At 48.5% G+C, this 10,942-nt stretch overlaps 1 long non-coding RNA gene across 1 annotated transcript in view; it reads right to left on the reverse strand.

Moving 5' to 3' along the window:
• Window positions 1-9,905, reverse strand: part of LOC138487902 (uncharacterized) — a 98,906-nt gene extending 89,001 nt beyond the window's left edge. The window contains exon 1 of the long non-coding RNA XR_011274554.1: window positions 9,330-9,905. This is a non-coding gene — a long non-coding RNA (uncharacterized lncRNA). The remainder of the gene's footprint in view (window positions 1-9,329) is intronic.
• Between the last annotated feature and the right edge of the window lie 1,037 nt (window positions 9,906-10,942).

Below are 10,942 nucleotides of genomic sequence, written 5' to 3' on the forward strand. Positions count from 1 at the left end.
ATCACTCATTATCAGATCACACCTATCTCTAACCTTCCACCTCCCCCTACCTCCCTAACCCCCTCCCGTCACTCATTATCAGATCACACCTCTCCCTAATCTTTCACCTCTCCCTACCCCTCTAACCCCCTTTCGTCACTCATTGTCACATCACGCCTCTCCCTAAACTTCCACCTCTCTCTACCTCTCTAACTCCCTCCCGTCACTCATTATTAAATCGCACCTCTCACTACCTCCCTAAACCCTCCCGTCACTCATTATCAGATCACACCTATCCCTAACCTTCCACCTCCCCCTACCTCTCTAACCCCCTCCCATCACTCATTATCAGATCACACCTATCCCTAACCTTCCACCTCCCCCAACCTCTCTAACCCCCTCCCGTCACCACTCATTATCAGATCACACCTATCCCTAACCTTCCACCTCTCCCTACCTCTCTAAACCCTTCCCGTCACTCATTATCAGATCACACCTCTCCCTAATCTTTCACCTCTCCCTACCCCTCTAACCCCCTTTCGTCACTCATTGTCACATCACACCTCTCCCTAAACTTCCACCTCTCTCTACCTCTCTAACTCCCTCCCGTCACTCATTATTGAATCGCACCTCTCACTACCTCCCTAAACCCTCCCGTCACTCATTATCAGATCACACCTATTCCTAACCTTCCACCTCCCCCTACCTCTCTAACCCCCTCCCATCACTCATTATCAGATCACACCTATCCCTAACCTTCCACCTCCCCCTACCTCTCTAACCCCCTCCCGTCACTCATTATCAGAGCACATCTCTCCCTAACCTTTCACCTCTCCCTACCACTCAAACTCCCTCCCGTCACTCATGATCACATTGGACCTCTCCCTAACCTTCCACCTCTCCCTACCTCTCTAACCCCCTTTCATCACTCATTATCACATCACACCTCTCCCTAAACTTCCACCTCTCTCTACCTCTCTAACTCCCTCCCGTCACTCATTATCAAAACGCACCTCTCACTACCTCCCTAAACCCTCCCATCACTCATTATCACATCACACCTATCCTAACCTTCCCCCTTCCCCTACCTCTCTAACCCCCTCCTATCACTCATTATCAGATCACACCTATCCCTAACCTTCCACCCCCCCCTACCTCCTTAACCCCCTCCCGTCACTCTTCATCAGATCACACCTATCCATAACCTTCCACCTCCCCCTACCTCCCTAACCCCCTCCCGTCTCTCATTATCAGATCACACCTCTCCCTAACCTTTCACCTCTCCCTACCCCTCTAACTGCCACCCATCACTCATGATCACATTGCACCTCTCCCTAACCTTCCACCCCTCCCTACCTCTCTAAGCCCCCACCCGTCACTCATTCAAGATCACACCTATCCCTAACCTTCCACCTCACCCTACCTCTCTAACCCCTCCCATCACTCATTATCAGATCACACCTCTCCCTAACCTTCCCCCTCCCATTAACCCCCTCCCGTCACTCTTTATCAGATCACACCTATCCCGAACCTTCCTCCTCCCCTACCTCTCTAACCCCCTCCCGTCACTCATTATCAGAGCACACCTCTCCCTAACCTTTCACCTCTCCCTACCACTCTAACTCCCTCCCGTCACTCATGATCACATTGGACCTCTCCCTAACCTTCCACCCGCCCTACCTCCTTAACCCCCTCCCGTCTCTCATTATCAGATCACACCTCTCCCTAACCTTTCACCTCTCCCTACCCCTCTAACTGCCTCCCATCACTCATGATCACATTGCACCTCTCCCTAACCTTCCACCCCTCCCTACCTCTCTAACCCCCTCCCGTCACTCATTCAAGATCACACCTATCCCTAACCTTCCACCTCCCCCTACCTCCTTAACCCCCTCCGTCACTCATTATCAGATCACACCTATCCCTAACCTTCCACCTCCCCCTACCTCTCTAACCCCTTCCCGTCACTCATTATCAGATCACACCTCTCCCTAATCTTTCACCTCTCCCTACCCCTCTAACCCCCTTTCGTCACTCATTATCACATCACACCTCTCCCTAACCTTTCACCTCTCCCTACCACTCTAACTCCCTCCCGTCACTCATGATCACATTGGACCTCTCCCTCACCTTCCACCCCCCTACCTCCTTAACCCCCTCCCGTCTCTCATTATCAGATCACACCTCTCCCTAACCTTTCACCTCTCCCTACCCCTCTAACTGCCTCCCATCACTCATGATCACATTGCACCTCTCCCTAACCTTCCACCCCTCCCTACCTCTCTAACCCCCCTCCCGTCACTCATTCAAGATCACACCTATCCCTAACCTTCCACCCCCCCTACCTCCTTAACCCCCTCCGTCACTCATTATCAGATCACACCTATCCCTAACCTTCCACCTCCCCCTACCTCTCTAACCCCCTCCGTCACTCATTATCACATCACACCTCTCCCTAATCTTTCACCTCTCCCTACCCCTGTAACCCCCTTTCGTCACTCATTATCACATCACACCTCTCCCTAAACTTCCACCTCTCTCTACCTCTCTAACTCCCTCCCGTCACTCATTATCAAATCGCACCTCTCACTACCTCCCTAAACCCTCCCGTCACTCACTATCAGATCACACCTATCCCTAACCTTCCACCCCCCCTACCTCCTTAACCCCCTCCCGTCACTCTTCATCAGATCACACCTATCCCTAACCTTCCTCCTCCCCTACCTCCCTAACTCCCTCCCGTCTCTCATTATCAGATCACACGTCTCCCTAAACTTCCACCCCTCCCTACCTTTCTAACCCCCTCCCGTCACTCATTATCAGATCACACCTATCCCTAACCTTCCACCTCCCCCTACCTCTCTAACCCCCTCCCGTCACTCATTATCAGAGCACACCTCTCCCTAACCTTTCACCTCTCCCCACCACTCTAACTCCCTCCCATCACTCATGTTCACATTGCACCTCTCCCTACCCTTCCACCCCTCCCTACCTCACTAACCCCATCCCGTCATTCATTATCAGATCACACCTATCCCTAACCTTCCACCTCCCCCTACCTCTCGAACCCCCACCCATCACTCATTATCATATCACACCTCTACCTAACCTTCCACCGATCTCTACCTCTCTAACCCCTTCCCATCACTCATTATCAGATCACACCTCTCCCTAACCTTCCACCTCTCTCTACCTCTCTAAATCCCTCCTGTCACTCATTATCACCTTGCACCTCTACCTAACCTTCCACCGATCTCTACCTCTCTAACCCCTTCCCATCACTCATTGTCACATCACACATCTCCCTAACCTTCCACCTCTCTCTACCTCTCTAACTATTTCCCGAATCTCAATATCAGATCACACCTCTCCAGGCGTGCAATGTCACTGAGCTAATCGGGCTCCCGTGTGGGGCTTCTGTGCTGAGTCTTTAACAGTTAAAAGGATGAGGAACATGTTCCTGGGCACATTTTGTTTTTTCCGAGGAAAATCTACAATCTGCTTGGCTCAGATGTTCAAGCACTGCCCGTTTCCCTGAGTCACAGTACCCCTGAAACACACAGGGGGCGATTCATGGATTTTCACGCAGAAATCGTGCAAGGGCCTAACGCTGAGAAGGACACTGCGCGAGCCTGCACGCAGAAAGAAAAATGTGCTCAACGCATATTCATGGAATTGTGTGCGCGAAAGTAACCGTATTAGCAAGTCAGGGCTGGAACTCCCCCGACATGCCCACACGCAAAGCAGGAAACTGCCGGCTCAGCTACCTTTGCATGCTTCCCCAGGCGCGTATACACGCACCCTTCAAACAGTGCATGGGGTCCCTTGTAAGCAGGCATGTGACTCGGGGAGCCTGCGCATGGTCCACTGTAACTGTATCTGGCACCCCGAAAACACGCGTATGAAAATATGTATCTCTGCAATAACTCAGGAGATGTGCATGCGAACCCACGTAAAATGTTCCTGTACCCCGCTTACATGCACCCCTGCATTACATCGGAACCCTGATTGAGTACACACACCCCAAAATCCGATATGCGATCCCACCTCGTGCTGAGAATCCTATGCGCACATGTACTTACGCCAGCCTTCGTGTGGCGGATCCTATGAAGGACTTGCATGAGCATTTCCAAGCCGAGACGTTGTGCGATCGCTTCCATGAATATGTCTCTTGCCGCGCAATAGTGGGCGTGTGAGGGACGGCTGGAGGCCGTCCCCCAGAACGCCCACTTCTTGGCAAGTTAGTCCCCATTTTTGGTGTTCCACCCCCTTCCTAGCCCTCTGCGCAGGCCATGCCCACCCTCTGCTCGGAGTCTAGCGCAAGGCCCACAATGGCTCGCAAAGGTGTGCCAGACCAGCGCGAAATCCATGCAAGGCGAGGAAAAGTGCAACGCATTTGATTCCATGAATCAACAAACACAGTTGCTCGTGTGGATTGGGTGCAGAATTGGCACAAGTAGTCTATTTTCTTTGCAATTAATTCCATGAATTGAACCCTCAGACTGCTTCCCTGGCTCTGCAGCCAGTGCAGTAATGAACGCGACAACACTTTTCTTTTGTCATCAGCAGCATAGCCTTTCTTATGCATGATGGTGAATTTCCAAATGAAAGATCCACAGGCACCATGCAAATCTGTGACAGTAAAGCGAGCAACTCAGTAATGCACCCCAGTAATGCACCAGTCTCGGGAGGATAGCCCAGGGGCAACGTACTCGCCTTGGAAGCAAGACGACACGAACCACCACAGGTTCGATCCCCGGGTCTGCGCTTAGAAACCTCTGCGTATTAAGCACTTTATAAATATCATATCATATCATTTGAAATATTTGTTCATACCCATAATGTCTAATAGCATGATATGATAAAAAATTAAGTTTGCTTCGACCTCCTTAGTTGAATGTTCTTAAAACCATACATAATAACACGCTGGAGGTTTGTGACGAATCTCCAAACCTAAGTGAGTTTATTACACAACTTCTTTTATTATGTGTCTTAAAGCACTGAAAATAAAGTGGGTAAATAGATATTTGCCTTTTGCATCTTATAGTTTTCCATTCAGGATGTGGAAAATAAAGGTACACTGATATTATTTTGGATCAACATGCTGCTATAAGTATTTACATGTCATGATGCTTTACTATACAATTTGTGTATTTTGCAAGTAATCTCTATATGACAGTATTATTGTAGGCCATGACACCCAAAACTTAAATATCTATTCCAAGTAAAGCGTGGAAGAAGGTGGCCGTGCCTAAATTCCAGAGTGTGTTGAAACCCCTGCTTCAATGTTTAGCGTAAGTGTGTGATACTGGCAAATAATGTAATCTCACCCTGACTTCAACTGCAAAAATTGAAGTGCTTATAAGGGATTACGTTTACACCTTTACAGTAGGACAGTTTTAATAAGTGTTGGGACAAATTGGTGTAGCTTGCTGCTCGTGGCTCCAAAACTTTCACATAGAATTGAATTATTGCTGCACTGGCCCTCCCCCAGGGTCGTATAACTTGATTTGACAGGCAGACATATGACCTCATTGCAAGCCTGTTGGCCCATCAAGGTACCGGCATCCATTACGCCATACTACAAGAATGGCTTCAGGGGCCGGTGGGCATGGTTTTCATGGAAGCACCAGCATCGTTAGCAATGGTGCTGGTGCTTCTGAGTCCCCATTCCCATGGAGTTCTATAGGACTCCACGGGAATGGAGACTTATGCTTTCCGCTTCCTGGTGTTCTGGCCCGACACCACCTGGAATATCCCTGTGGATCTGGGCTATCAGGCGGCGGAACAGTGTTACAAGGTCAGCGTCAAATCACTGGTAGCACCGTCGGGTTTCCGCCGACCTCGTAATGAGGCCCATATTAGTCTCAACAGCCAGTCAGTGCACCAGAGATTCTAGTATAGCAGACTAACTGTGGTTGAACCAACATTACATTTCCTCCCCTGTTGCTCCCAGCCACTGAAGTTGCATGGCCCGTCCAGAGTATTGCCCCACACTCTGCTATGTCCTGTTATGCTATGGTATTGAGTCTTTCATTGCACACCATCTGCCATTTTCACACTTTCAACAAGCTTCAGGATTTGCAAGAAATAGTGTAGGGGGATAATACTAATGCAGTAGCAGAGAGATCAGGCCAAGATTGCTTCATTACAACATTGATGTGTGCAGATCTTAAAAGATATGGCTATGTACGGTGAACGTTTTGGATACTTTGTGTGGAGCAGTGGTTATACAGCCTTCAGGTAGTTATGGTACTTGTTTGTGTAATTGACAGAAAATTGAAGCATTTTGCTTCTTGTTTTTGCCACCGACTCACCAGAGAGACAAAGACCAAAGGAGGAATGGACTAACGGTGCAATTCTCAAGGAAGCCAAGGACCAGAGGAGAGTTCACCTGAGCAGCTAAGGACCAGAGGGGCAACTGACCAGAGAGATTCCCTTTTGTCTTAGTTTTACTTCATTCTATTTTTAATTTGGCTGTGAACCGAAACTATTGAACTGCAGTACAATTAGAAGGGAGATGACTTGTGAGGAGGGACTCACAGCTTGAGGGTGTTTTGTTATTTACCACCCCACTGAGTGCCCATGGCCATGCTCATTTCTATGGCCAATCCCAACCACTACCAGCCCCTCCCAAAACATATCCTCAATGGATCTCTTTGAGCTAGCTTTATTAAGCATTAACATCAACCATTAGCCTTCCAAGGTTATTTCTATGCAGTCTGATGAGAGTTAATAGCTTAATTACAGTTGTAAATGGCTTCTGGTGTAATAAAAAAGCCTCAACCAAGTGCGCCTTCAGCCACTTGATTTAAATCTGTTGCATGCACTGAACGCCTTCTAAAAACAAGCAATCACAAAGCAGCAGTTTTGGGTTAAGGTATTAGATAGGCATTTGCCAGTTGATGCCATCATATGCCTAGGTAATCACTGAATGTTTCAGCCATAGCCATCTTATTGCAAGGCAATACCATTATATCAGTGCCTATCCCATGCTTGCACAAAAGCCCAAACTGTCAGCTTTGCCAGTGCTTGTTTATTATTCTAGGCACAGTCCTCCCCTCCCCCATCTCCCACCATCCCACTCCCTCATTTTTCGGATGCAGAGTTCCACCAGTTCCTTTTTTCCACTTCCACCACTGTTATAGCACTTTTAACATGAATAAACAACTTTCTTGGCACGGGATGCAGCGCTGACGCTACTTGAACGTGCCTCCTCCCTTGCAAACTGTTTTGATTTGAAGGAGTTGTGGTTTTGCAATCTAATGTAAGCTTTGTATGGAATTTAAAGGCATTGTGACATACATCGGGAGTGACGGTGCTGTCAGGCGGGTGCAAGTCAGACGCACCCGAGTCTTGACTGATGACCTTCAATTGGTTTGGGGATATGTTATGTAATGTGGAGAACCCGAGGTCTGATCCCTTGAAGTGCTTTGTCGAAACCTTAGTTGTGTAAAGCATTTCATTGTTAGCACCTGCATTCATATGCATTCATTTTTAGGCAATTGAAATCGAGATGTGGGGTTAGTACTTGCATGCCAGGAGAGTGGAAGGGTAGGGAGTCCAGGAGACAGTTAATTCTTACATCAGTCCTTAAGTGATTGTTTTCAGACTTATAGGAGAGAGTGAACTGCTTATAACATTGAAGCACACTAGAATAGTCTCATTACAGTGCGTAGAGACGTTAGATGCCCGTACACAGGTAAGTGTGTCACTCCCCTGCCGTCTCGATAGTTAGCGCCTCTCCCAAAATTTGAAGGGTTAGCCCAGCCTAAATTTTAGCCTAGGTGCACCCCTGAATGTGCGCAATTGCATTGTGTTAGGCAGAGAGGTGAGGGAAGACTTTCTCGAAACTGGAGGTGTTAAAGTTTTACTGTGTTTGTGCAGAAAAACGTACTTGAACAAAACTCAGAAAAACTTTAAAGCTGCTACTTTCAAGAAAGACTTCCATCGCCTCCCTGCATATTGCCCTTTAAAATGTACTATTCGATAGTTGGTCCCCACACCATTCCATGGGGCCAGGGGGCGGGGGGGGGGGTAGAACAGTGGGGGTAGAGCCTCCACGTTTGCTCCACCGTTTTCTGAAGTGGTCCCTCCCATCACCACTTAGCCCCTCCTCCCCCAAATGTAGGTTTTGTTGCGCCCATGCACCTCTCCCAAGCATTCCACCTACCTCCCTCTCTAACCCCCTCCCATCACTCATGATCACATCACACCTCTCAATAACCATCCAGTTTCTCTACCACTCCTCACTCCTCATCCCTCACCCCTCCCAATCACTAGCGGCCGCCCCTTCCAACCTCTCCCTAGCACTCATTTTTTCCTCTTTTACTTCCTCCCACCTCTTCCTACAATTGTCACCTGGCTGTACAATCTGGCCAACCTACAACCCCCAATTCTGTCTAACCCACCTCACCACTCCCTCACCTGACCCCTGTTCATAACAAGTCTCATCTTTTCCCGACACCCATCCCACCTCACCTTCCACCTGCCCGAGTCCCTCCAACTATACAGAGCCCTTTGTGTAATTAACCCCCACTTAGCCCACCTCCTCTCTGCGCATCCTTTCCCTGCCCCCCGCCTTCACCCCCCATCACCCCCCATCACCCTCCAGCCTTCGTGGTCAACAGAGCCGACGGGAATCCTCACACGCCTACAATGCAACAATACACACAGCTGCAGTGATATTCGCCTCGGGAAGGTTCATTTGGGCCCCCCTTTCTGCGATGGGCTCACATACCCCAGCAGTCTCCGACCAGCCTCGGGCACTGCAAGCAATACAGCTGGGCTGTCTGCCAGTGGAATCCGAGGGACCCCGGCTGCCGCACAGTTTTTCCAGGCTTTGAATTTAAACATTTCCCAAACATTAATAAAATTGGGGCGCTGGCCAGTCAAAATTATAGAAACTCTGCCACCCGCTTGTTAAGCGCCTAAATAAATTTGACAAGTTAAAACCCGCCTTTTTCTGGAGAGAAGGCAAGAGGGGCGCGTTGGGGTGCCTGGTAGTGCGGGAGACTCCAACGAGATCCAGGAGACCCGTTGCTGCAGCGTCTAAAGTTCCTTTTTAAGAAAGCTGCGCCATTCCATTGCAAGGATTCTCTCAGTGGAAGATGCTTTTCTGACATCCATGTTACAAGATTTTGCGGTGGCTCAAAAGTTAAGCTGTTTTTTATTTTGACTCCAAGTATATCCGAGGATTTCACATTTGATAAGTGGAAAAGGATTACTGTGTTTAGCCAAAATAGTGTTAACTAACTTTACTTGGCTTTTTGCATTGGTGCATAACTTTATGAAGGAAGGCGCCTGACGCTTTTTCACGCGAGAAAAACAACAGAATTAGTCAAACTTACCCGGAGGGAACAAATGAGGGCGGTAATTCCCAGAGGAAAACAGCAGCACAGCATGTTGAAAATGGACAGGGCCAGGTAGGAGGGAAAGCGGCGAGCGGACTGCTCCATGGTGCTGGGATGTCCTGCGTGCAGAGCGCAGCTGGCTGTGTGCAGTGGCTGCGAGACCCGGGAGACAATCAGCAACGGCTGGGTGCAGAGGATGGAAGTCCCAGGAGGCTGCAGGTCTGGCTGCGTGCAGAGGCTGGGAGACCAGGGAGACTGCAGGGCGGGTTGAGTACAGAGGCTGGCAGGACTGGCTGACTGGAGAGGAGGCACCCCAGGAGGCAGGCACGTCAGAGTGAGCAGAGGCACGGCTTGTCGTCCCACTGCATCTGGACTGGGAGGGGCTCCCATGGTGCTGGGTCTCCTTTCTGAGAGAGCCGATCCATCATTAACACAGAGGCACCCGTTCACTCCCAGCACCACATGTGAGAGTATTTGTATTAGTCTTGACAGCTATTGCCATAGTAGGCACAGGGCGTGGCCTCCTTTGTGTACCGTCTTTACTGCTGGCCTGCACGGACAGACTTTGCTGCCTTCTCTATTAGTACCCCAGAGACAGCGCTGCTCCTCACGTTCTCCTCTCCACAGGAAGTCTTCCTTTTTTAATGCAGAAAGTCTGGAAATTAGTGTCTCGATGCCTTTGTATTTGGGACAGAGATAAGGGAAGGTGGATAGAATACCTTATTGGTTGCGCCTACAGGTATCAAAAGTTAGTTGGTCTTTGAGTGATGGGCAGAGACACAAAGTAGGTACAAATTCGTGTTTATTAGATATTTGTTAATTTCACAGTAAAGATCTGTTGAAATTGCTCTTATTCTTAAGGGTCCTTTGAGGAGACTTCTTGTTTAATGAAGTCCTTGAAGAGCCTTAGTAGTACTTCATAGTATGATCCTTGGAACTTCGTTATGTCCCTTAGTTATATTGCCCACAAAGGGAGAAAGTTCTTGATAATGTTGTCTTTAGTGTGCTGAAGTACTACTGTCATTTGTAGGTCCTTGGTAAATTAGTTATAATAGTTTGCTCAATATCCAATGGGATAGCTTGTCGCTTCCTTCTTTGCTTCCTATTTTCTTGTTGCTGGGGTGCTAAGGTTGATAGTTGCATTTGGTGCAGACATTGATATTACTTCATATAAATGTCTGGTTTTGCTGGGTTTCTTCTTAACATGCTGATTCCCTCGACACGTGTTTCTCCAATATATTAATACTGGTTCTTCAGGAGGGTAAGAAGAGATTGGCTGGTGGATAATTGTATAACTGAGTTTGTGCTCCTAATTCTGTGATGTATAGAACGGTTGGTTACTTATAAATTCATGGTGGCTACTTTCCGAGGTGCCTTTCTAGATATTGGCACAAATTAATTTGGTTGTGCGCGGCAATGTTTGTTGAGCCCTACAGGTAAGGGTACCTTAAATGCAGTAATTGAAACGAGGAAAAATCGAACGCCGGTATGATAGCCGAGGTCTGATTGTTGTGTGCAATGATATTTGGGACAGAGGAAGAGAGTTTTTCTCGGCGCACTCCTCTTTTGTGATTCTTTCCACTACCTGCATATAGTAATCGGAGATGGTC

The sequence above is a fragment of the Ambystoma mexicanum genome, chromosome 9 (assembly GCF_040938575.1).
Source record: "Ambystoma mexicanum isolate Mex_15411 chromosome 9, UKY_AmexF1_1, whole genome shotgun sequence".
In the NCBI taxonomy this organism is placed as follows: Eukaryota; Metazoa; Chordata; class Amphibia; order Caudata; family Ambystomatidae; genus Ambystoma; species Ambystoma mexicanum.